Raw genomic sequence first — 21,533 nt, forward strand, 5'->3', positions numbered from 1 at the left:
GCTACTGAGGGAAAGTTTTGAGAATGGGAGGTGGCGAGGGGGAGACTGCTCAGTCTCATGACACTTCCCCCACACTCACGCTCAAAAGAATGCCATATAAGGTGTTCTTGGTGACCATACTGAGATGGCAAGACTACTTGTTTTTATGTTTATGAGAGACATGCCGGCTGTGTGCATTATCGTCTTTCTCACTGGGTTTTTTAACTGATGCAGGCTCCAGTTTTCCGAATCCCAACCATGCAGCTGGTAGAGACTGAAAGGGGATTCTGGGATACAATCAAAAAGTTCCCCCCCAAATCTGGTTAGTGCACTGCCTCTGTATTCCAGTTGAGATTAAATGTAGGGACATAATAATATACTTAAGGAATTTCTTGTTGAAGGAACAGGTGAGTCATGTGTGAAGCCCCACCAACAAGTCTTATAGTCTGTCTTATTTTAAAGCTATTGATTACCAAATGACTTGGATTCCAATGACTTGTAGAAGTAGAAGAAAAACGTGGCATTCATCCAAAATGATGTTCCTTTTTTGGGTAGAGCGGTAAACTGCGCCGGGAATGGAGGCTCTCATGTCAGGAAGGGAATTTTTTCAGTTTTCTTCCAAATTAAAACCTGTCCAAGATGCTGACCTATTGAGGGTAGCTGGATGTCTTTTAAACTCAACGTAAAAACCAGAGAGATTCAGCCCCCCTGATATAAGAGCCACCAGACACCATGGCTTTCTCGACCTGGTGTCATGAATCAGTCGTTGAATAGACAGGTGTAAAGTATATTGTAATACACATTCTCACAGTGGGGATGGAAAAGGGCAATATAGGGAGTTTATCTTTTTACAAAGGTTAGGAGTAAACAGATTTTGGATGGGGGCTCCCCAGGAGGAGTGAGATGCTTTCACAGCTGTGTTCACATATCTATAAGGGTAATTGGACCATTTGCTGATTTTGGTTATCTGACACACATCCAAAGAGTTGCACTGATTATTAAATTTGGTTGTTAAGAGGGATGGAGTAATTTGTGGAATTGTCGTAGTCTACATGATTGGCAATATCATAGTAGATCTACTTTTCCCTATTTGCCATAGGTGAAGATGTTGGCACGTTGTAGTCCAAGTGCATATACAGGGCATTGGTTGTGGCTGTTAGCAGGTGGTGCAGAGACCTCAGTCTTTACCTATAAACTGAAATGTTGCAGCAGGTGAGACAAGAAGACAACTTAATTGTGTACTTTCCATCCAGTTCTTTATGCATGTGGCTGCTCTATGGATTGCCACTTGATATTCTTTGGTTTATGCCTTTGGCTGATTATAGAGTTTGGCACAGCTCCTCTCCTTTGGGTTAATCCAGGCAAGATAAGGAGCAGCTCAGCTTTTGCAGTAATGTCACTGAAAGGGGGTCATGCAACGACTCGCCTGGCCATTAGCATTGCAAGCATCTTGTGTTTGTGCTTTCAGGAGTGTAACAAGCATCTGTGCCACTGGTGATGAGAAGAATGGGCTCAGTTTCAGAAATGCTCACTTTGGTCCCTCTTCACCAGAGGCCTGATCTCCTGGAGGGCTGTGCTGACTCATCAATGAAGAGTGGAAAGAGAGCAGGACCTCCCGCCTCCACTCCCTGCAGAGATCCAACGACAACTTCCCCATGTGCTTGGGGCTGATCAGGACTCAGGGATCAGTGGGAGAAACTGCTGAAGAGAAGTTGACCAGTGTCGTCTCAGCTCTTTGGTCATGCACCGGCTCTCCGTGTCCTGGCCACCTAACAGCCTATTTGTGGAGACGGTGGTGGTTGCCAAGGCTCTCCGTGGGAAGGGTTATGGCAGGAAGCTGATGGAAGCTGTCGAGAGTTATGCCAAATCCCCAAGTTTTGTCATTTGCACCTCACAACCCATGACAGCAGCATTTTTATATGCTCACCTGGGTTATCACTTGTCCAAGCCTGTTCACTGTGCAGGATTTGAGTTCCCTGTCCCTACTGAATTTCTGGAGAGCGTCTCTCATCCTCGCGTGATGAAGAATTTCCCTGCAGATCCAGAAGGCAAATACAGTTCGGATCAATTCCCTCCACTGCAACCTCCTGCATCCCTTTCTCTATCCTCTGCTTGTTCAGGAGCTTCTCCCCCACCTCCACTCCCACTCCACCTCCTCTATTGCCACAACCCCATTCTTTCCATAACTCTCTTTCCAGCTGTTAGAGGTCAACTTAATTCCTCTTTGTTTGTCCCGTTCCTCATTTCTGCTGACAAGGAGTGGGCCACGACTGCCCCACTGCCCACTCTCCTCTTCCACCACCACCACCACCTCTTGTGCCTCCACCAATGGCCCCTTTGCCAGGACAGGCCAAATTCATGTGAACCTGCTCTTCTGGCCCACTGGGGAACAAAGCCGCAGGACATATGTTTCTAGAAACTCATATCGTGACCTCAAAGGTCGGCCCATATTCTGGATGGAGAAAGGCCATCTTGATATTTTTCTTTTCTTTCTTTCATTGTGTGCACTGTGTAGAAGCTGAAAATGAGAATTGGGAGGGGACACATGTGACAAGGAAAAGTCGGCTTTTTAGCTGTGGTGGGAGTCATTGTTTTTAAACAAATACGCACAACAAATTTTGATTTCTTATGAGTTTTTATTTTTATCAGACTCCTTTAAAGAGAAGAGCCCATTTAGATGCCGTGAAAACATGAAGATGCTAAAGCAACATCTCGGTATTTTGAATTTACAAGCCCATGCCTCTTACTTTCTTTTGATGTAATATTCTTTCCTTATTGAATTACGCTGATTTTTGCAATAGCACAGTGAGTGAGCTGCCCTGAGCTTTGTATGAAAAATGGATTTGCTTATGTCTGATTTCATTTAACAATAAACAAAGATCTGACTGTCTCCTATTGACTCTACAATGAGTGGAAATACAAACACATTACACAGAGCTAGCAGTTTTGAGTACAAAATGCATTGTCCCAATTTAGCAGGGACAGCCCCAAGAAATACTGTTGTCCCACTTTTAGAATTTGCCAACTTGACTACACTTGTATCCCAATTTTCATCCAAAATAGTGTAGGTTACCAGTATAACACTAACAATATAACAATAACACTCCGGTTATTCTGTATGGTAGTCGAACGAGAAATGTAAATTAAGTAGGGAAATTTTGAAAGTGTCAGAGAGGGAACCTGTTTGTTTTTTTTAATAAACAAAACGTATTACACCTTGTACACATCAAAGTCCATGTATCACTTTGAAAACATAAAATTTGGCTTATCATTTTGGCATATTAAAAGTACAATTTATTCAAAATAAGTACAAACAAATTACTTTTAAAAAATTCTAATTTTTTGTTACAAATGGGGCTACAATTTCCTGAACTGTAAGGAATGCCTGTGTGTGTTTGTTTGCCTTCGAAGTTTCTGACTTATGGTGAGTGTAAGGTGAAATCATGTTTGGCTCCACTAGTTTTCTGTAGTTTCAAGCAGACACAACACACACTTTTTAAATAAATTGAGAAAAAGAAACAAACCAACATTGTAATGATGCTGAACTGTGTGATCTTACATCTAAATCTTCCTCTTGAGGACTTCATCACATGGTGGAAATATGGGCTTTAACAAGGCCTTTTCCTGGGACAGTGTGCAATCGCAGCAAAGATTCCCACACATTGTTCTTGGAGAGGACTTCCCAGGAAGAACCCCAAATGCTCCAGCAACAAATAATTCATGGATGTCCGTGAAACACTTGGGGAGGAAAAAGATGAGGCCCCAGGCTTTTAAAAATTAAAAAAAAATTTTTTTTATTAAAACATTTAAAAGTATTATTTTGGGGGCAGTAATATATGGATACCCTGCCAAGCATTTTATTCATCATTTAAAAGAAAATGTACAATAACCCTTTCACACACACACAAAATAAATGGGGGGGTAAACTTTTCCCCCTAATTTTGCATTTCCCCTCTGAGTCTTCACATTTATAGAGTAGTCCTATTGAATCAATGGAAGTTACATGGTTGATTTGTAAGTTACTATTCATTCAGTTGGGTTTACTCTGTTTAGACTAACTGAGATTTAAGTCAATATCTTGCATATAAATTGGGAGAAAAATTTATTTTTTTTGTGTGTGTGAATAATGGTGAACAACTGGCCCATAAATAGGCTTGCATCCAATTCTGATTGAATCTGAGCAGTTATTGCCTCTTGTAGTACATATAAAGAGGATCATAAGTGTAGCTTGCTTCCGCTTTTACCACTTGCATGGCACATGTGTTTCTCTCCTTTCCACAGCAGGCCTAGATTTTTAAATGCAGGTATTAGCAGGTGTTTTCTTGGCAAGATTGTTCATAGGTTGCTATGACTTCCTGAGAGTATGATTCTTACCCATGGCCACCAAGTGTATTTCTCGATGGTTGAGCCAGGATTTGAAGCCTGATCTCCTGAAGTCCTAGTTCAGGGTCGGCAACCTCCGGCCCGCGGAGGCCTGCTGCCTGGCCCTGGCTTATGTTGCCAACGCTGAGCGCGCCACAGTGGCCGGCCCTCACGGCTTTTCGCCACTATGGGCGCCGCCATTTTTCACCCAAAACTGGCAGCGAAGTCTTGCGCGACCTCGGGGGGAGGTCGGCAAGACTTCGCCGCCATTTGCCACCAAATGGCGTGCGCACAGAGTGGCGAAAAGCTGTGATGGGTGGGACTGTGGGCGGCAGTGCGGCGGGCATCCAGGAGGCACCGCTGCCGTCTCTGGGGCCCCCGGGGGCACTCTCCAGCGTGGCGGCCCCCACCAGCTTTTTTGGGCCCGCCTCTGACGGGGCTGGGGCCCCGTCGAGGGCCAGCAAAGATGGGGAGGCGCTGGCCCCGGGGGTGAAAACGCCGCCTGGCATGTGCCCCGCCCCTGGAGGTGGAGCTCCACCCTGGCACTCGGCCCCCCACCAGAGGGTGAAGCTCCACCTCCGGCACGGGGCCCCCCAGTCGCCTAAGGGACAGCAACCCGGACCCCGTGCTCAAAAAAGTTGCCTACCCCTGTCCTAGTTCAACAATCAAAACACTACCTCATGCTGGCTTTTATCTCCCCTAGAGCATTAAAACTACTTTATGGCACAAGTTAAAATACTGCACCACAGTCAACACAACAGAATGTATGTGTAACTTTCCTCTAAACTGCCAATTTCAAAATACAGTGTTTATACTTTTTAAAAAAGTTTTCAGGATCCAAGTCCATTTAAAATTGTCCCCTTCCCTTAAAACAGCATTGCTGTGTGTTTCGACTGAGAAAGAGCCACTAAATCAAATACGTGCAACTTGTGTACCTGCTATAAATGGACAGGGTGGGTGCATGTAGAGCAAACTTTCTTTCTGAATTATGTATGTATATTGTGGCTTTGAATGGAGGTTCTATTAGCTGAAAATAATCTCCAAGACTCAGTATTGCCTCTTCCAATCCATATTAGGCACTTCGCAATAGTGTTTGCACTGCAAACCCACAAATCCACCAGGCTAGAACTGGCATCTAGGATGTTCAAGTTATTTTGCTTCAAGCATGGCATTTCACTTTCAAAATATGTCAAAACTAAGTTGTTTTGCACTAACTATTTATATAACACTTGCTACTACACCAAGTGTGATAAGATCCTCTAGTGTCCTGTTGTTCGATGGAAGAGGCAGTGATATGTGTGGCTTACCTGAGGAATAATACATCTGGAAAGGCACTAGTAGAGGAAGACGTTTTGAGGGTATGACTGGTCTGCTGATTTTTCCCCTGTCTTACATTCTGAGAGCAACTATGAAGACTGATTTGTGGCTTGTGGTGTAGCCTTGAAAAGTCAGTCCCAAGCCACCACACGTTGAAAACATGAGAAATGGGCCGATTAACCCCACATAGCAGTTGTTATATCCTCCTCTGATCTTGACTATTGGCTCAGAGTGGACTGATCCAGAGCCATTTCAGAGTAGTTGCACAGGGCTGGGTTGTAGAGGAGACCCATTCATATAGCTACATGGCGCCCTTTGGAGCAGCCCACCCTCCCAGTAGCCCACTCCAGGACATTCAGGAATTTGGTAGCATAATAGGAGAAGACCTTGGCTTACGGTTTTTTAGTTTGTTATTCATTACGGCTGCATTGCGAGAGTGGAAGTGAAGCCAGGGGAATAACAAAGCAAACAAACCCAGCCAACAAAGGAAGGAGCCCAGTCGTACTTGGTGATTCTTCATTGTGGAAAAACACTTGGCAACCATAAAAGCCATTCCTCCCACTATCCCGTGTACTTTTTGTCAGCCTCGCTGACCAGTTACAAATTCAGGTTGGTTTACACTAGCTCTCTCACAGGCAGCTGCACACTTTTTGACAGCCACTCCTTTCTCCTCAAAAGTGTAATCCATGTGTTTTCCCCCACACACACCATGTATTTTGCATGTATCTCAGGATAATGGCCCTAATATCCTAATGCTGAACGGAGAGCCTGTGGCAGGGACAGACCCTCAATAATCCTCTGTCATCCCACTTTTCAGCGCATTTAAAATGTCCCAGTTTTTTCCTCCTCCCTTTCCCTTCTCCCATAGCTTTATGGCTTCAAACAATTCGGAGTTCAAAATTAACAACAAGTTCAAATGCAAAATTCGTTTGCTTCAATTCATTCAGAGGGAGAGGGCAGAGGGGCAGAACCTTTTTTTTTTGCATAGTAGAATCCAGCAAAGCAAACCATTGCAGTTACATCACATCATCATCATCATTTTATCCCTGCCTTTCCCCCAACTAGGACTAGTAGTTTTAATTATAATTATTAATAATAATTGTAATATCTCCCCCTTCCCAATGTTTCAGATTGTGAATAACATGTTTCAAAATTGCTAACCAAGGTGGTTATCCTAAATAGGATGATTTTGACCTGGGCCTTCCCAGGCTTTGTTGAGACAGTATAACTATTATGCTGATCTTTGTAATAGATGGTGGTTCATAAATGGTGGGAGAAGGAACATTATCATATTCAGGCCTCTCTTCCTTTCTCCCTTCCAGGGTATACATTTGTAAACAAAGGGGGAAGGCCCAAGAAGAGACATTGGCTTATTCCAGCCACCATGATTGTGAATGGAGTTGATGTGGATCGGCCTCACCTTCTGCCTTGGGCCATGCCAACAAACTGAAAGCACATACTGGAACAGAGAAACTGCCAAGCCCATCGCCAGCGTGAGCCATTTTTGTAGCATGGAACTTGCCCACAGCCAGATGTCAAGAGCAGTATGGATAATCTCTGCCCTTGGCGTCTATGGCAATTGAGAACAAAGGCAATGTGTTCGTGGCCAGAACATGACAATTTTTTACAAAATCAGTTTGGACTCTATCCCTACATCTCCCCAGAGGGTAAGTGGCATAATGGGGGAATACCTCAGAGTGTCCCTTTGGAAGAACACCTAAGGGCCTCAAAGGAAATTACAGAGCTCCTGAATCATGGTTTTCATGGTCTGGCAGTGGTGGACCTGGGAGGAGTGGAGGCCTCTTTGGAGACAAAACTGGGGGCCCCCAAAAAAGTGTACAGGAAGACCTCTGAACAGTGGTGCGGGAAAGGATTCTGGCCTGTCCTCATGGGAAAAATCTTATTTGCTAAGATAGAGTTTGAACAGGCAGCTCGGGTGCTGATGGAAACCACACAAATATGGGGAAAGAGCTGAGACCGCAGGGACTCTGGGGTTTCTACCATCCGACTGCTTTCAATGACAACTTGGGAGAAAGAGGATAACTACACAGGACGCTGGCAACCCCCAAGAAGTCCAGTGGAATGATCCAGCTTATGTGGCTGTGGAAGGTTTTCCTCTGCTCTGTCCCCAGCATCTACCTCCCACCAAAGCTCCAGAGTCTCACCACCAGCATTACATTCACCACCGCCTGAGAGAGGCACTGCGGGTGGCACAGTTTGGCCTCAAGCAGCCCTCCCAGTACTCGCCTATTCCAGAGTTCTCCTATAGGCACTCTTCAATGGTACCTAACAGAGGTAAGGACTGAGGGTTCAGCAAGCCCAGAGGGTCCTGGAACTATAAAGCCCTGATTTGCTTTCATGTAATAGGTGAACAAAGATTCAGTCTAGAACAGTGGTTCCCAAACTTTGGTCCTCCAGATGTTTTGGACTTCAACATCCAGAAGCCCCAGCCACCTTGGTCACTGTCAGGAATTCGAGGAGCTGAAGTTGAAAACATCTGGAGGCCAGAGTTTTGGAATCCCTGATCTTGAACCCTCTAGAATCTGGGTTCTGCAGGGAATATTAGCTTCTATGCTCATCATTGGTATTTGTCCTATCGCCCTTCCTCCAGGAATGGTCACCGTGGTCACATGTTCTCAAAAAAGGTCTCTGGTTCTTTTTAAAAAGTCTTATATGTGTATGTTCGATTAAGAGAAAATTATTAGCCTGCTGTAAAAAAAATTTCAGTGTCTCATGAAACCCACTGGGTGACCTGGACAAGTCACATTGCTTTCAGCCTCAGGGGAAGGCAATAGCAACACTCTCTGAACAATCCTGCTGAGAAAACCCCATGATAGGTTCGCCTTGAGTAGCATAGCTGGAAATGACTTGAAGGCCACACAAATATGGCTTGGGAACCCTCTTTCCCATGAGCTTAGTGTGGCCTGCATGGACTCCCAAATCCAGTTATGTGGGCACTGTTTCAAGTTATGCACCCTCCCTTGGCACATTCATTCCACCCCACACACCACACACTCAAAGCACACTGAGTGTTTTAACCTGTGCATTCAATTATCTGGGGCAGTTTTTCTTCCTGATTATGGTAGGATGTAGCACTATATTTTGACCACTGGCTGCAGAAGTTGTATGCTCATGGACCGCAGCTTAGTCTCATGGACTGACATCAATCAATCTATGAACCAACACTTTTGAAGCATTGTCTATCCTCAGAGCATGCAATGGAGATGAAGACTTCTCAGCAAGGATCCACTGAGATTGCGAAAGGGCCTGATCTCCTTGTTTTTGTTTTCTTAGGCAGTATTTTTTTTAATTATTACATTCAAAAGGGATCTTAGTTTCATACAGTAATGTTCCAGTATAAACAAAAGCAGGAAAATAAAAATGTGACCGGAGCAAAAATAATCACATTAGTTGTAAGTTTCTAAAAAAGCTGACCCAAATTTTTAATTTAATCTATACACTTCTTTTAAATATTGCAAACATCTGGTGGCTTTACGACCTCCCAAAAGGGGTGGTCTGCCGGTGCCGTGTGTTTGCTGCATGGAGGAGCCGCACGGACAACCGCACAGCTCCTCCGCCAGCAAAAAGAAGCCGCAAAAGCAGCTTCTTTTTGTGGCACCATTATGATGCCACAAAGCGCTATTGGTGCACTTGCGCATCATAATGGTGCTGAGATGTGGGACGCTAAGTGTCTGCTACGTCAAAATGGCGTGTGCCCAGGTAGATGGCGCCATCATTTGTATGTGCTCGGCATCTAAGGGTTAGGGGCGTCCGAAAGGATCCCCCGTCCTAACCCTATACATGCGAGCACATACTTTTTGGCAGTGTGGAACCCGCCATTGTTAGATCATAGGTGAAAAAAAAATCCCAGTAATGAATATTAATCTTTTAACAGTCAAAAGGGCACGGAAAGTAAACTTCCATTGGTTATTTGTCAATTTCCAAGAAACAGATAAATAATGCAAAAGAATATGCTGTTCTGGATATCAAAGAACTTTCCAGAACCAAATTTTTTAATGTGTGACTTCCTTCAGAATTTATCTACTATGGGACAACTCCAAAATATGTGCTAAGGAAGCATTAGTGTATCTTCAACATTTCTAATTAGTAAAACCCAAAAGAGCAAATACTGCTGAATAAGACTTATTTTGGAGATATATCATACTAGTTTTGATATTAAAACTGATGGGCATTGATTGAGTCAGAACTACATATTCAGTTTCTCTATTCCATTCTTCTTCGGTAAACTTCTCATGTCTTATTTATTTATAGATAGCAGAAATATATATATATATAATATATATATATATATTATATATATAAAATTTGGATTCTTAGTTGACGTCAATTGATTTTTCTAATATAAGGGAACCTTGGATGCACTTAAAGAGCAGGGTCAAAACATGGATTGTAATGAATTAGAGTGTTTTAACTTGGACTGTTTTAGATTGTTAGCCACCTTGAGTACTGGGAGGAAGCGGGATATAAGAAGCAATATAATAGTCATAATCACCACCACCACCACCATCATCATCTTATTTTCTATTCAGAATATTTCAGGAAACAGAAAATGCAGCCAATATTGTGAAAATAAATCACTAGTAAATTAATCAAATGTTTTCTCAGCATCTAAAGAAATAATGACTAGTTCATCGTCCTATCCCAATTTTACAGTGGTGAAGGTCCACAATCAGGGGAATATATGGCTCCCTGCCTCTTTTGATAAACTGCCTGGTCCAAGAGTTCTAAAATGAAAGGACATTTTGTAATCTACAGCTAAAATAGCTGTTGCATATTTCGATATCACATTACTAAGGCATATAGGGCAGTAGTTAGCTTAGCTAGTATGACTTTACCAGGTTTAGGTAATTAGGCATCATTTAATAATGAAGACAAGGAGCTGGATCTAGAGACAGTTATAAAGTTGGTGCCGTACTGGTGCTAACAGGATTAAAAACAAGCACTGACCATTCTTATGGAAACCCATCAGGGCCAGGAGAGGAGACTCCGTGATTTGGTGGTTAAACCTCTCCACCCAATGTGCTCCCTGCTGTGATACAGGTGATCTGCAAGGACCTGTATTTGCACACACCTAGTCCAAAGTAACATCACCAAATGATAATGAACTCGTCAATGGACAGAGGTACTCGCGCTATGGATTTCTTTCTTCCTCTTCATCGGCTGACCTGGTGTATAATGGAGGAGTGCAGCACTTGGGGCTGCAGGCTTGTGCTTGGGGTGACCTCTCGTTTCTCAGCCGCTGTGGTATCTCTGCAAAATGTCTTTTGTTCACTCAGGGGAGAGTGAAGCAGAAAAGAACACCCTTCCCCCACACATTGATAACTCCGCAGCAATTGTGATGTTCTAGCTATCAGAGCTCCCAGGATTAGGGATAAGTGTGGGATATTCTTTCTCTCAATGATCTTACTTTTCACTGTTGATCTTGTTGATTTCTTCCTAAGGAATTATAGAACACAATGGAATAGATAGATTCTGGAATTTTCACTATAAAACAGTGTTAGGTGGGAAACTTATGGAATTGCTTAAAAATAACCTTTTCTTCCTCCTGAACATCTAAATGTGGGCTGAACCAATGTCGAGAGATCAGAGACATAACGGAATACAATTCAGACAGCACCTGGTCAACTATGCAGCTAGCACAAATAGGTGGTGGGCACCTACTGAACTCAATAAATGGCTTGAAAGAAAATTATAGAATTAATGAAGGTTAGGTTGGCTACTAGGCATGATGGCTATAATTCCTCAGTATCAGATGGAGCCATCTCAAAACATACTTGTTAGGGGACATGAACCCACTCATGTCCTGGTAGTGGGTTTCTTACAGGGCAGCTGATAGGCCACAGGGTGAACGGAATCCGTGACTAGCTAGACGCGTTTGGCTGATCTTCAGAACTTTCCTTATATTTTTGTATGTCTTATGTTCCAAGGTGTAATTCTGCGCCTTCCATTTCTAGGAGAGCTGCAAAAGCTTCACAATTACATCACCACCACACTGGGGCCGTATATCATCAATGTCACCACTGCGCACGCTGTGCAGCCCCAGCTCTGCCATGGGAATGGACGTGTGTGTGAGACAGCACCTTGGTGATCTAGGGGCCTTCCTCCATCTGGACCGAGACTGGCGGACAGGGAGATAGATTTCCTATACCGGAGGTGTTGGCTGGGAGTAGTTTCAGTGTCACTGCTATCCTGAATGGACTGGTGCCTGGTGTGAAAGACAACAGTGGACAGAGCGTCAAAGGCCAGAAGCAACGAGTGTCACAGTATATGATATTTATGATGCAGAACATGACAGCAATGTTATCAGGCTCAACATCTGTCCTCCCTCCATTTGAAGTTAGAAATCTCAACACTATCCCTTCAGATGCAGCACTTAAGGACAGTCTTGATGTATTTGTTCTAAAGAAAATAATATCCATAATCCACAAAACACTATCCCTTTATGGGGCCAACCAAAATGCACATATACTGTTGCAAGCTTTGAAGCTCCACTGGCTTCTTTAAGTCAAAGTGTTAAAAATCATATAGAAGAAAGAAGAACAAACAACATCAAGCGACCAGTGTAGTAATAGGCGTATTTTGTCAATAAAATTGTGGTATTGTCCTCAGTTCAAGTATGGATGGAGAGGATTAGGTATCACTAATGTGGATTTTGGATATTATACTTTGCCATGGCCAACTGGCTACCTCGAGATAGTTTGTTCAGAGAGTTATTGTTCCCCAGCTGAGTAACTCTTCATTTTTTCTAAGTCATGCTGGATGTAAAGAACGAGCACACATCCAACTGTACTATTATTCACCACATGGAAAATTTCATAGATAAATGTTTCTCTGGAGGTGTACACATCCATCTCAGTGATAGAGCACTGCTTGCATTGGAGGGTCTCAGGCCAATGCCTAGCATATCCAGAAAACAAGTTAATAGCAGGTGATGAGAAAGACTGCTTGACACATCAAGGCCACTGCTAGGGTGGGTCTACACTGACAGAATACTCCAGGCCTCCTTGAGTCACAAGCTGCTAAATGCCCCTATTACTGGCATGTCCTGCTGTGCTGCTGCTGCCACTGGCAGAAGTCACTCCCTCTGAGATCAAAATGAGGCACCCCAGTGTCGATCACATGGCTGGACCCCTCATTGTGACCCAGCATGATGACCCATGCCAACAGTAGTGGCTGGTGGCACAGGTTCCGTGTAAACAGCTGGCAGGCACACTGTGGAGTGCTCTGGATTTCTTGAAGCAAGGTGAATATTTTAAAATCGCTTTAACCGGGATGGTGGATTCACTAGGAACTGCCCTTCCACATGACAACAGTCCGCAGTTGGATGGGTCTTGGCCCTGCATTGTGCAAACAGGGGGACCAAGGACAAGAGGAGCTGGTTCAGTTGGCCCATGTAGACGTGTCCCAGTAAGCAACAATATGAGCTAGATGGCTAATATAGATGGTAAATGGTACCTTTCTTTATACAGGTATATAATGGAACTAAGGGCTTATGTGTGGTTGGTGCAGTAATGCCCATCTGGTTAATAAAGTACCTTGAACAACCCTAACACTCTATAGCTCTGGCAGTGGTGTGTTTATACTGTAGCAAAAGTATTCAGATTTGTATTTGACATGGGAGAGCAATGCTGAGAAAGGGAGGTGTTCACAGCATGATGTTATTCTACTAAGGATAACATGTACCTGCTGCTCTTGTTAACACTAAGTCTCATGCATCTGTCCGTCATAACAACTCACTCTTCTTGCTTTCCATAGAAGGGCATTTGGTAACTGTGGGAAAGCAGTGTGTTGAAAGGCTATTTAATGCATCTTGTGCAGGATTCAAACTCTTTCCTTGGACTGTGTGGCTGCAGTCAGAATACACATTTTCCCTTCAAAACTGCAGCATTTGTAGCTAAGAAATAGATATTTCTGTACTACATTCATAAAATTTCCGCAAAAATAATAAACGGTTTGGCTTGGGAGCATGCAGGAGCCTCGATGATTTCCAGCAACTGCCACACAAGTACAGATAGGGAACATGTGGTCATCTCTTTCCTTGAGGTTTTTAACAGCTGGATGGCCACTGTCTGGGATACTTGATTTAGATTTCCTGCATGGCAGGAGGTTGGACTGGATGGCCCTTGCAGTCTCGTCCAACCTATGATTCTGTGTTGCTGAACTACAACTTCTATTATCCCACACTACGGCTAAGACTGTGAGCAGTGAAGTCCCCAGAGTCGAGAGGACCATTAATTGCATTAAAGGATATTCAGTCATTAGGGCTAGAACTGATCTCAGCCAGAATATGCAACATTGGTAGATGGAGAAGATCACTGTCTCAGAGTGTGGACCAGAATCCTGGCAATCAATCAGTCAGCTTGTTTATTGAAACAACTGAACTTTATTGAAGGCTCCAAATCAGCGATGCGCATCACTCAGCTCTAAGCTGAGACTGACCCCTCCCAGCCAAAGTAATGCATAAGTCCCCCCCGAATCCAAAGCACTCCACCCCTAGCAAAGTCGCGCAACAGGACCCCTCTTCCCAGCACTAGTTCCATCCTCCTCCCTATCTCCTATCCCTATTCCAAGTCTCTGCAGGTCAGCCTTCAAGGACACTAGTAACTCACACCTGGTCCAGCCAAGTACTCCATATCACCATCTCTACAAGCTATGCAAAGGGCACCCATCCCCCAGCATCCACGTAGAATACATCTGGTAGAACTACAGGATTCTAACAACTGTTCCATATAAGCATTAATGCAGATGCCAGTATGCTGCTTGTATACTAGCTACACATAGTGTAGATATTTTCCTGACATGGGGGGCTGTGGTCCAATGATAAAGCAGCTTGGGCCATCTTGGTCTCTTCTGGCCCTGAAGTACCAATATATTTCCACTGGTGTCATCAACTACAAGATCATGAGAAGGAAGAGCTGGTGGATCACACAAAGGCCCACGAGACTCATATCACTGCTGTAACGTGGCCAGCCAAGTATATAGGAAGTCTACAGACCAAGGTAGGCCTATCATTTGCATTTTATCATCCACAATATTCATCCAGAATATTCACAGAGCCCATTCCACACTATCTTTTAAAACCGGTTTTGAAACGATCTTCCACGTGAAATTCAATTGGGCCGCATTCTGTCACAATCCATGTCGAGGCTTGCACAAGGAAATGCCCCTTAGCTCGGGCTATCCAGATTCGGCTAAAATCCATCTTTCTCAAAAGACCGGGTTCCACGAAATATGAACTTGTCCTTGCTCATGATCAGGCAAATTCCGGGAGGGATTAGGTCAGAGGGCGGGCAGAGGTCAGAGCATTCCCTTTCCTCAGAGGGGAGGGGGAGGAGGAAAAGAGCACGAAGGAAAAAGGGGGATCTGGATGCAAAGGGTGTGACAGGAGGCAACAAGGGGTGAACGACGGGGTACAATTCAGGGCAGGATCAGGGGGCCACGCAAGCCAAGCCTCTGCTCCAGGGCTTTCCCTTGATTTTATTTTTTATTATTTTGGCAAAAGGAGTTTTGCAAAGGATTATAGATAGAGATAGAACTGAGCAGGAGGAGGGTCAATTCAGGGCGTCAGGGGGCCACGCAGCCCGCCTTGCTACCAGGACCTTTCCTGATTTTTTTTTTTATTTTTTTTATTTTGGCAAAAATGTGCAGTTTTTGGCAATAGATAAGATATATAGATATATAGATAGAACGTGAGCAGGAGGAAGGTCAATTCAGGGCAGGTCAAGGGGCCACAGCAAGCCAAGCCTCTGCTATCCATCAGGGACCTTTCCCTTTGATTTATTTATTTTATTATTTTTGGCAAAAAATGTGCATGTTTTGGCAATAGATATATAGATATATAGATATAGTAGTAGAGACGTGAGCAGGAGGAGGGTCAATTCAGGGCAGGCAAGGGGCCACGCAAGCCAAGCCTCTGCTATCCATCAGGGACCTTTTCCCTTTGATTTTTTTTTATTTACTATTTTTTTGGCAAAAGATGTGCATGTTTTTGGCAATAGATATAGATATATAGATATAGATATATAGATAGAACGTGAGCAGGAGGAAGGGTCAATTCAGGGCAGGTCAAGGGGCCACAGCCAAGCCTCTCTTCCTCAGGGACCTTTTCCCTTTCCCTTTGATTTTTATTTTATTATTACTATTATTTTTGGCAAAAAATGTGCATGTTTTTGGCAATAGATATATAGATATATAGATATATAGATATGTAGATAGAACGTGAGCAGGAGGAAGGGTCAATTCAGGGCAGGTCAAGGGGCCACAGCAAGCCAAGCCTCTGCTATCCATCAGGAACCTTTCCCCTTTGATTAAAAAAAAATTTTTTTTTATTATTTTTCTCTGTCTATGTGCATATTTTTTGCAGTGGGTAGATCTATATTTAGATCTGGCTTCCTCAGGAGCCCTTTGCAAGAAGAGTACTTTGCAAAAACCTTTTTTTCCTTTGGAATGAATACTGCAATGCGAATGTTACAATGTTTCTCTTTCCAATTAGGCAAATTGGCAAATTGATACAGCTTTTGCTATTGTCTCTAAAGAATTCAGGGGTAGCCTAGGGAAAGAAAAAAATGCATCCTTTTCTGGCATTCTGAGGTGAGGAATTATTATTATTATTATTATTATTATTATTATTATTATTATTATTCCCTGTGTATGAGGCATTCTGGGATGGCAAGGGAATGGGATATAGGATAAAGAGATGGCACTAGCTTGCATTTTGGGGTTGAAAATGGGGCCAAGGGCAGATCTCCTGCACTGACCCAAATGTCCACAACACACACACACACACACACGCACGCACGCACGCATGCACACACACATACATACACACACCCCAGAGGTTTTTAAATTTGACAAGTGGTGCCTGGTCCTTTAAAAAAAAGGAGGGGCGGAAAGCACACTTCCAATTTACCAATGAGTGCTGCAAACCTCACCTATGACCATTGCTGAACTAATTTGATTGACAGCCAAGCAACTTCACTTTAAACCCGATTTCTCCCAAGAGGGCATTTGGGTTACCTGACCCTGAAGGCTAAGGACAGTCTGGGGATTATGTTGGTCTATCGTCCACCCCGTGGACTAACAGACTCCCTAGCCGAGCTGACGCAGCTTGTCTCGGAACTGGTGCTGGAGTCTCCCAGACTTCTTGTTCTGGGGGACCTCAACATCCCTTTCGAGGCTGGCTCACAAGATCTGACAGGTGGAGCTCAGGAGCTCATGGCTTCCATGATGGCCATGGGCCTGTCCCAGTTAGTCTCGGGTCCAACGCATTGTGCAGGTAATATGCTCGATGTTGTCTTTAGTACGGATTGGGATCTTCCGTGGGCAGAGGTATGTAGTACCTCTGCTCTGTCATGGACAAACCATTTCCTGGTCGAGGTCTGACTTAAGGCAACTACCTAAATCCCCTCCGGGGGTGGAGGACCTATTAGGATGGTCCACCCTCGAAGGCTGATGGAACCCAAAAGGTTCCAAGAAGCCTTAGAGGGGGTTATGGCTGGATCTGATGGCGATCCTGTTGATGTCCTGACCAACATCTGGGATAACGACCTCTCCAGGGCTATACACAGTATCGCTCCTAAGTGTCCTTTCCGGCCCGCTTCCAATAAAAAAACCCTGGTACACAGAAGATCTTCGGGAAATGAAGCGGGCCGCGCAACGACTAGAGCGCAGCTGGCGGAGACATCAGCGCTTATCTGACAGGCTCTTTTGAAGTCCTATTGAGTGGCAATAGGTGCAACAAAGAATTCTTTCTATGCTGCATGTATTGCGTCTGCAGAGTCATGTCCAGCAGAGCTGTTCAGGGTTGTGAGGGAGCTGACTCAGCTTCCTCCCACTCTGAACCCTATTTTAGAACCAACTAAGCCCTGCTGTGACAATTTTAACAACTTCTTCACAGATAAAATCTCTCGGATAAGGGCTGATCTCGACATTGGCATTTCAACAGAAACAATAGAAGAGGTATCCAGACCTTCCGTGGACTCCATTAAACTGGATCACTTTGAGTTTGTTCATACCGATGAAGTGGACAAGCTTCTTGGAAGTGTTAGGAAGACGACGTGCTCTCTCAATCCCTGTCCTTCTTGGCTGACCGCCCAGGGTGGTAATGCTGTGACATCATTATTACAACATATAATTAATGCATCATTCACAGAGGGAAAATTTCCATCTAGTTTAAAATTAGCAACAGCTAAACCATTACTTAAGAAACCCTCTCTAGACCCCCTGGTAAGAAATAACTACAGACCGGTCTCATTATTGCCATTTTTAGGTAAGGTGATAGAGAGAGCGACCGCCTTCCAACTCAAAGCAGTTTTGGATGAAACCAATTATCTGGACACATTTCAAACTGGCTTCAGAGCAGGATACGGAGTTGAGACTGCATGGTCGCCTTAGTTGATGATCTCCGTCTGGGCATCGACAGGGAAAGTGTGACCTTGTTGGTGCTCTTGGACATCTCAGCGACTTTCGATACCATTGACCATGATATCTTTCTGGAACGCCTGAGGGAGCTGGGCATCAGAGGCACTGCACTCCAGTGGTTTCGATCTTACCTCTTGGGCAGATTCCAAATGGTTCAGTTGGGGAACACTTGCTCCTCTAAGAGGGAACTCACATCTGGTGTCCCTCAGGGAGCTATTCTGTCCCCCACTTTGTTTAACATTTACATGAAACTGCTGGGAGAGATCATCCGGAGACACGGATGTTATCAGTACGCTGATGACACCCAAATATGCTTCTCTGTGCCCCCGACTGATTCAGTGACTAAGGATGGCATCTCTCCTCTGAACGCCTGCCTGGAGTTGGTAGATTTCTGTAATGCGCTCTACATGAGGCAACCCTTGTACCAAGCCCAGAAGCTTCAGCTAGTACAAAACATGGCAGTCAGATTGGTCACTAGTGTTTCCAGGTTTGACCACATAACACTTATTCTGAAAGATCTGCACTGGCTGCCTATTCGCTTCCGAGCGCAATACAAGGTGTTGGTTATTACCTATAAAGCCCTACATGGCTTGGGCCCGAGTTACTTGAGGGACCCCATCTCCCCATATAATCCTCCCCGCACACTCAGAACAACTGGGAAGAACTTGCTAGAAATTCCATCATCTAAATATGCTACTACATCCCAGAGGGCCTTCTCAGTAGCAGCCCCAAAAATCTGGAACGGTCTTCCCGAGGAACTCCACCTGATCACCCCTGTAGAAACATTCAAAAAGAGGCTAAAAACTTTCCTCTTCTGTCAAGCCTTCCCCTCTGGAAAATGAACTAGTGTACTTTGATCCCATCAACTTCCTGACTCACCCTTTTGAATGATTGTTTTAGATTTGTATATTGTATTGTGTTATTGGTTTTATCTATTTTATGATGTGTTTGTAACTGGTTTTAAATTTTGTGTACACCGCTTTGATCTTTTGGAAAAGCGGTATAAAAATAAAATTTATTATTATTATTATTATTATTATTATTATTATTATTAAAATGCCCTTGATTGGTAGTCAGCACTTGCTTCCAGAGGGATCCGGGGAGGAAGAGACTGAAGCTTCCCAGTTCCTTCCAGTGCAAAGGTGCCAGTGAGAATGGCCCCACAGACACACAAACTGTGAAGCTGGTGTTTCCATTTAGTTGTTATGGATGATGTGTGAGTTAATAAGAACATCCTAAAGGCACCAGATCCCATCTGATCTTGAAAGCTAAGCAGGGTCAGTCCTGGTTAGTACTTGGATGGGAAACTGAGAAATACCAGGTGATGTGGGCTATATTTCAGAGGAAGAGAAGGGCAAAACCATCTCTGAAATATCCCTTGCCTATGAAATTAATGGGGTCACCGTAAGTCAACAGGTGACTTGAAGACACATACACAATATGAAACAATGATGAGTTTTTGTTTCTGTTTTATCTTCCTTCTGGTTCTTCGTATATGACTGTGAGGATATTATTATATAAAGGACATAGCACGAGCCAAAATGAAATGGAAGAAGTTTTTGAAATTTGAACATTTAAAGTTACATACAGTCTTTTGAATGTATTCAGCCATGCTTGATTTGGAAGCAAGCCCGATGTCATGTTAGACTCATTTAAAACTCATTTCCTGGTTGATTGTGCCTTAATGACTACACAGTAAGTTTGAATATGACCCCAGGAGCTTATCTGCATGTTATATTGTGCAGAGATCATTAACTGGGACAATGACATGCTGCTTGCTGTAGACAAAAGTAAGTCTTTTGCTCGGTTGTGTTTGCTGTGGATTCTTTTGCTATTAGGCATTGTTCTCTGCTATAGTTTTGTTCTACATTATATGATAACTGCCATATAATATCACTAAACAAATACAAAATATCAGACATATGTCATAGTCAACTGACAAATACACATACACACATCAAAGAAAAAAATGTGAATGTTTGGTAGATGAGGGATGCATTACAGTGGATATGTATGTGTGTGTGTATGCGTATGTGAACACACACACATGTATCCACTGTAATGATAGATGAGGGACGTGCACACACACACATCCACTGTAATGCAGCCCTCATCTACCAAACATTCATGGGAGAAAGAGAAAACCTGTCTGAAAAAAGGCGAGATGTCATTTGAAGATCACTGTCCTTGCTTTAGTTTGATTGTGTATGTACAAAATTGCACAGGGACATATGGTGTTTTGAAGAGCTACTTTTTTGAACTATGGTTCCCAAAATCATGAAGACAATATGGCCAAGAGCCAGTAATGTTGTCTGTGTGATTCTGGGAGTTGTATTTGAAAAAGTAACTACAAAGCTCTGACATTGTATGTAATGTTTTCTGTAGGGGAAAAATCTCCCATCTTGCTTCATTCCCTCACCTTCCTGCTTGTGAGGTTTCTTTACCTACAGAAATATGCTACATCATCCTGGCAATTCACAAGAGAGAGAGAGAAAATAAGTGGCCAAGTGACATCATATGAAGACTGGATTGTGGATGGTGGTAAGTCCAAGGCCCCCACTTTAACTAGATTGAAGGAACTGCCAACTGGAAATTATAGCGATAATGTTCTAAAGCTTAGGAGAACTTTCCTCCTCTAATAGTTCTTAGATGTCCCTAGCCAGGATGGGCCATGCTCACTGGATGCCTCTAGCATTTCTGTACCAAAACATAACATTCCCTAGGCCAGGATAGTCTCCCTTGGATCATTCATAGCAAGAAGTGACACCAAATCCCCATAAAAAGGAAAGGAGGGGGGGAAGGGGAGAGAGAATCCAACAGCACCTTAGATAACAATTTATTTTAGAATGGTATTTTATGGATTTCAAGCTACATCCTTAGTTGCATGGATGGAAATGGATCGATATCCACCAAAATGCCTTCCTTTCCAATCCCTCTTTTTCCTTTTTTAATGCTGAAATAGTTTAATACAGCTATCTCTTTGAACACTGCCACATCTCCAGTATTTCGTATAAATTCAAGCTCAGTCTTCTGGTGCTGATATCCATAACCAGACCTATCTGTGATATGCCAGACGGTAAAAAATATGTACCATCACCAGACACCGGTGTATAGTGTGTTTGGTTCTGCCTAAAGGCTCTGAGCAAGGTCCAGGAGATGGAAGAGCTGCTTAGATGCTTGCTATTACACACCTCTAGGAAACAATCTCTGTTCAGAATCAATTAGGTATTGGGGGGGGGGGGGGAAGAGTAGGGCTGCCAGTTCAAGATCATTCCAGGCCCTGAGACCTAGAGGTAGTTACTGATGAGATAATTCAACATTATGCATTAAGTACCAATCACAGTTGTTCACAGATTGTCGTTCAAACAGGAAGACAGGATAAGGGATATTTAATCTAGCCTATTTGCTTCCAGCCAGAAAAGATGGATGAGAGC

General features: G+C 43.6%; 2 pseudogenes; both read left to right on the forward strand.

Annotated features, from left to right (window-relative positions):
* Positions 1-1,485: 1,485 nt before the first annotated feature.
* On the forward strand, positions 1,486-2,343 carry LOC121920354 (annotated as a pseudogene).
* A 2,130-nt stretch (positions 2,344-4,473) lies between these two features.
* LOC121920355 lies at positions 4,474-11,767 on the forward strand (annotated as a pseudogene).
* Positions 11,768-21,533: the final 9,766 nt, after the last annotated feature.

This window comes from Sceloporus undulatus, chromosome 2 (genome assembly GCF_019175285.1).
Source record: "Sceloporus undulatus isolate JIND9_A2432 ecotype Alabama chromosome 2, SceUnd_v1.1, whole genome shotgun sequence".
NCBI lineage: Eukaryota > Metazoa > Chordata > Lepidosauria > Squamata > Phrynosomatidae > Sceloporus > Sceloporus undulatus.